Below are 5,882 nucleotides of genomic sequence, written 5' to 3' on the forward strand. Positions count from 1 at the left end.
TAGTGTTCCCACGGGCCGGCGCCGGCGCCGGCGCGGACGGGGACGGGGTGGTGTTCCCGCGGGTCGAGGGAGGGGGCGGGGTGGTGTTCCTGTGGGCAGAGGGAGGGGGCGGGTGGTGTTCCCGTGGGCAGATGGAGGGGGTGGGGTGGTGGATTTGAATCTTGTGTTCACTAGGGATTTGGGATGGGATTGGGATTAGGATTTGGGAGGAATTGGGATTTTGTTCATCCACGAACTATTGGATACATGGAAATGGTATTGCTATGTTTAAATGGTCACTGGACACTTCCGAGGGGAATTTGTGAGGAACATTTTGTTTTAGATGATACAATAGAACACAGTAAACTTCAGATCACCATGTGAAGATGCATGCACACTGCTGTGTTTGTGTTTTTGTGTTGTATATACGGCCGAAACCAACTTTGTACTTTTGCAAATGTACGTGCACTTTGTCTAAGATCATCATCTGCAAGCATGTAGGAGTACTAGAGTTTACCAGCAAATGTACTAGATCAATATGTATTCCGAACCTTTTTTTGCGTATGATGAACCAAGTTTGAACTCCGCAGCCCAATACCCCTGCTTATGAATCGAGGATCATCTCAGATTTGGTTGCGGAAACTAGAACAGACAGAAATGAATTCATCTCTGAACATGAATCTTATGCAGCGGATTTACCAGTAGCTTACACGGAGTGACGGAGTTATGACCGGCCTTGCGCCGAACGCGTGTTCGCAGCAGCAGAGTTACACGAAACATGTGAACTCTTACTTATGTATCTCAAACTCCAGCGCTGAATAGAATGACGCTGAAAATTAACTTGTTTGAGATCCTGAAGGAATCACACACCGCATAGAGGCATCCTTGTTTGCCATGTAAATTTGTAAATAGGTTTCTTGGTGCTGCAAAATCTCCTAGGTTTTATTCTATAGCAGACGTACTTGTATAAAATGCTAATTTTAGAGTGCAATGTTTTATTCTGTACATTTTTATGTGTGCTTGTATGTTTCATAGGTTTTACAGATTTTTTAGGTGTTCTTGTATGTTTTTTCCTAGCTACTGATGATGCAGTTTTAGGGTTTTATTGACTTGTTTTTTACCTTTTTGTAGATGTCGCAGGCACCGCTGGTGAGAATGAAGGGAGTAAGAAGGTTAAGAAGAAGATCAAGAAGAAAGGCAATCTATGTGGCTTTAAGTCAAGGTTTAACTCAAAAAGGCTGGCTGAGATTGGGAAGCAAGTAACACCAAAAAAACAGAGAATCATAAGGGAGGGACCGTTTGGAGACTTGTTGGACATCCGGTCTTTCAAGGTGCCCCATGAGCTCATTGAGTTTGTTGTAATGAACACGAATCACATACTCTCTGAGTTCAAACACAAGAACAAGTCCATCACCTTCAGCAAGCTCATGGTGAAAAGGATTTTTAACGTGCCATCCGGTGATAGACCCATGAAGCTTCTTAAGAAGAGTGATGAACATGATCTTCGCAGAATCTACAAGGAGGGGAACAGGGCTCCAATCGCCCATGTTGTCAAGTTGCTCACTAGTTGCAGCGATGAGGACGTGGTTATGATAAATAGGACTTGGACACTCCTTGCGTTGGCAACAGTTTTGTGCCCAGGCACTGGCAATATGGTGAATCTTGAGTATCTAGCTTCCTTGAAAGATATGTCTTTGGTGCATGAATTCGCTTGGGATGAGCACTTGTTAGCACGAGTGATGGAGGAGGTTGGAGTCTTTCAAGAGAAGAAGAGGATGCAAGCAAATACAGAGAAAGCAGTGGAGTTTCAAATCGCCTCATGCCTTCCCATGTTAGCGGTATGCAACGCAACATTATGAAATACATGCATTTTTTTCTTTGCTGCATGAAACCTTATATACATTTCTATAGCTCGCATTTATGTTTTTGTTGGCTAATGTCCTTTTCCATTCTATGCAGATCATATACATGGATCATATTGATATTCTGGCCGACCTCCCAAATGAGCATGCCATTGATTATTCCGTGCCGAGGATACATTTTGTTTGTCAAAAGGATTTTGATTGGTTCGATAAAGTTGACAAGAACAAGCTTACTCTTGTCCAACCTTTCTACGGGAAACACACCCAAGTAATTTTGCTACATCCCGCCTATGTATTTTCCTTTGCCAATGGAGTATTAAGACCCCCATGTTTTTTGCTCACTGAATTTGCATGTAGCAATCTTTGCTTTTCCATTTAGGTTATGGCAGCCTTCTTATTTCCGCCACTCATGTTTTGTTTTCCTAGATACGGAGTTTGTGCAACACCCCCTATGCAGCACAACTCACGGGACAGGAAGTTGGTGCTGAAGCAGCCAGTGGGCAGGGAGTTGGTGCTGAAGCACCTAGTGGTCAAGGAACTAGTGGCCAAGGAAGCCAAATTCAAGATGCTGAAATTCAAGCAAAGGACTCTCAATCAAACGAGGCTCAACAAAATGTTGAAGCTGAACCACACCTATCATCCTTGCTCAACGATTGTCTGCAGCAATCATTCCCTAGCATACAAGATCTAAGGGTACTTTCCCCCATCTACACTATCTTTTTCTTTGTATTCATTTCCTGTTTGCCTTTGGCTTTGCATTATTTACTATACCCAGTTGCAAGTGTATATTTTGTTTGCTGCATCCCTCATTCTGATGTGCTACAACCATGTTTTGTTTTTGCTTCATATGTGGTTTAAGTTCATACCTACTAGGCTTTTTTTCTGCATCCATATGTCTAGTGTGCTACAACTACATTCTGTTTTTGCTTCAAACATATCATAATTTTGCTACATCCATATCAATAATTTACTACCTAGAGGTATAGACCATTTGTTTTTTATGCTTCATCCATGACAGTAAATTGCTACGATCACACTGTTTATTTGATACATAGTGACACAGCAGCACACCTACTTGTTTCTCGCTTCATCCATACCTCTAATGTGCTACACCCACATTTGTGTTTTTTTACATCCATACTTCTCAAAATCTGGATATACTTGTCACTAAAAATGTTGGCCACTTGCCTTCTTGTAGGTACCAACTCATTTTCAAATGCTCTACGACAAGCACAAGGGTATTTTTGCAGCAGAGGTGGATGGTGTAGTAGGCAAGTTTGGACAGTGTTTAAAGGAATTGCAGTGCAACCGGATGGCTGCTCTCCTTCGTGATGTTGGAGACGCCATCACAGCTACCAATGAACCCAACTTTTCCTTTGAAGCACCTATCATGGACGAATGTCGCGGAAAAGAGAATGATGCTAAAGCTGCAAATGCCGACATTGGTGCTCAAGCTCAAGCTCAAGGTACAACACCTAGCATCAACAAGGATGAAATCACCGGATTGAACCTAGAAGTTGCAACAGAGGCTGCGGAAACTTGTGAGCAACAAAGAGTGAGTTTCGAGATGGAAGGCAATGCCTCACCTCATAGCCCCCCACTCTTCTATGATGCACCCAGGAGTGCGACAGCCGGCATTTGGGATGACGAGCCATCCTGTGAGTTGTTCCCAAAGGGCTCCGAAGACTATGAGATGATGCATTCCACGGATGAGCCTATAATTAAGAAGAGCACAGTCAGCCCCATCTATGCAAACATCCCCGTGTTTCCTGTTTCAGACGATGATGACAGCCCAAGTATGCTTCCTTCATCTTGCATCATTTCTTTTTGTTTTTCTCCATATCATTTTTTCACATTTGTGTGATTCCAGCAAATTCTTTTTGTACAATCTCTTGCAAACTCATCCATTTGTATTTTTTTGCTATAGCTCTTAAGATGGTCGCTACGGAAGAGCATTTTGCTGATGCAAGCAGTGGCCCTAGCACACATGACAACAACACTAGGAAGAAGAGGATGGCCAAAGTTCCAACCATAAAAAATACCAAGGCAAAGAAGCAAAAGGTCGACAAGGCTGCAGAAATGTATGAGAGGTTTGTAAAACATGGGAAACCATTGAGGAAATCACAACCCAATGAACAAGTGTGAGCTACCTAAGCCTTATCTGTTTTTGCTTTCTATTTTTTTATTTTTTCTGCTCGAAACAAATGATTCATTTTGGTTGCATCTATGGTAACAGGACACCTTTCATTAAGCTAGGTGGATTTTACATTGGATACAAGAAATTCCTTGTATGCTTCAAGCCTCATGGGGATATGAATGATGAGGTCATGTCACTATGTATCGAGATGAACAACATTGCATCCCGTGCAGCAAAAGAACAGGAGCTGAAGAAATACATTTTCTCAGTCCACGCGGGGGTAAGTTTTTGTAAAAACAAGCAATGCTTCATTCTTTTCTTTCTTTTCACATTTTTGTTGCAACACACACTAACCATTTTGTTGTATCTTTCAAGTAGATCCTACTAAAACAAGACCCATCAACTTTCCAACCACCAAAACTCATGGCTGAGCTTGAAAGGGCTATGAAAGTGTTCAAGGTTCAAAAGTTTGACCTCGTAAGTTTCACGAAGCTTTCTTTTGTTCCACACCACAAATAACTTCCAAATATGATCCAATGATGTGACGCGGCTGTAACATTTTTTACATGTTCTGAGTACCTTTTCGCCTTTCTTTTGTTTTTTGCAGCTCTTTTTCACAATTGTTCATGATCGCCATTGGATAGTTGTTTGCGCAAACTTGCTTCACAAGCAGTGGAATGTATTTGACTCAATCCATTCATAAGGAAAACAATCTCCTTTGAAGAAGCAAGCCAATAACCTGGTATGCTCATGCTCTCTAATTTTTTCTATTTAGCCTTCAGATTCATCTACATAAATGCCTTGTTGTCATCTTTGCACACCTCATTTTATTTTTGAAACTTTTGTGTGTGTTTTCGGTGCTAGATCACAAACTTTGCAACCCTCGCACAAGAGTGCGGCGAATTCAATGTCAATGTTGGATCCTTTGCCCGTGTTGACCTAGAGGATTACCCAAAGCAAGATACCCTGTGAGTTTTCTTTTTGAATTTTGCTTCAATCATGTGTTCCATTTCAACATTTTGTTTTTTCAACTACGCATGGGAAGTATGATGGAGAACTTTTTTTTATCTCACAGATGTGATTGTGGTTTTTTTGGGCTCAAGTATGTGGAGAACTATGATGGGAAGTCAATGAGAGAGTTCAAGCAAGTACACATTTTTAATTTTTTGTCTTGTCATTTTGTTACAATCTACTTTCTTTGTTTTCAATACTCATGCAACAGAAGAATACCATGTTAAAGCCTAGTTTGTACCTACTAGGCTTTTTTAGCTACATCCATATGTCTAGTGTGCTACAACTACATTCTGCTTTTGCTTCATCCATATCATAATTTTGCTACATCCATATCAATTTTTTGCGGTGGATGGATGTGAACTTTTTGCATTCATCACCCATGCAACTCAATAATAACTAGTATCATACTTGCTTACTTTGTGTATTCATTTTTTACAGGAAGACATGGCGCGACACCGCATCGATGTGGCATACAACCTTTTCAGCCACCCAATGAACAACGCCCCAAAGGAGCGGGCGTTCAACGATGAGTTGGCGGCTTGATTTTCTGGAAGGTTCAAGACGAACAAGCTTGTTTCTTCGTTAGGTCTAGATCATGTCCGAGGTGGTAGCGTTTTGATAGGATTAGAGTAGTGTGCGTTCGTATGTAAATTGTTGATACCTCCAGTAAACATGTGTCCTTTTGGTATGTAAAACGATGATAACTTGATATTTGGATGATGCACTTATGTTTTTAATGGATGCGTTCTTCTGTTTTCCAACATGATCATGCGTTGACAATTGTTTTTTGTTTCACTGGTTCTGAATATGAAAATATCTCTGTGCATTTTCCCCCTCAAAACATATTTTTCTGAAAAATAATATGTGAATGCTATTTTTTTTGTCACACA

The 5,882-nt window shown here is 41.1% G+C and overlaps 1 pseudogene; it reads left to right on the forward strand.

Annotated features, from left to right (window-relative positions):
- The window catches only part of LOC119352659, a 10,337-nt pseudogene extending 4,849 nt beyond the window's left edge, over positions 1-5,488 (forward strand).
- The last annotated feature ends 394 nt before the right edge of the window (positions 5,489-5,882 follow it).

The sequence above is a fragment of the Triticum dicoccoides genome, chromosome 1A (genome assembly GCF_002162155.2).
Source record: "Triticum dicoccoides isolate Atlit2015 ecotype Zavitan chromosome 1A, WEW_v2.0, whole genome shotgun sequence".
Taxonomy (NCBI): Eukaryota; Viridiplantae; Streptophyta; class Magnoliopsida; order Poales; family Poaceae; genus Triticum; species Triticum dicoccoides.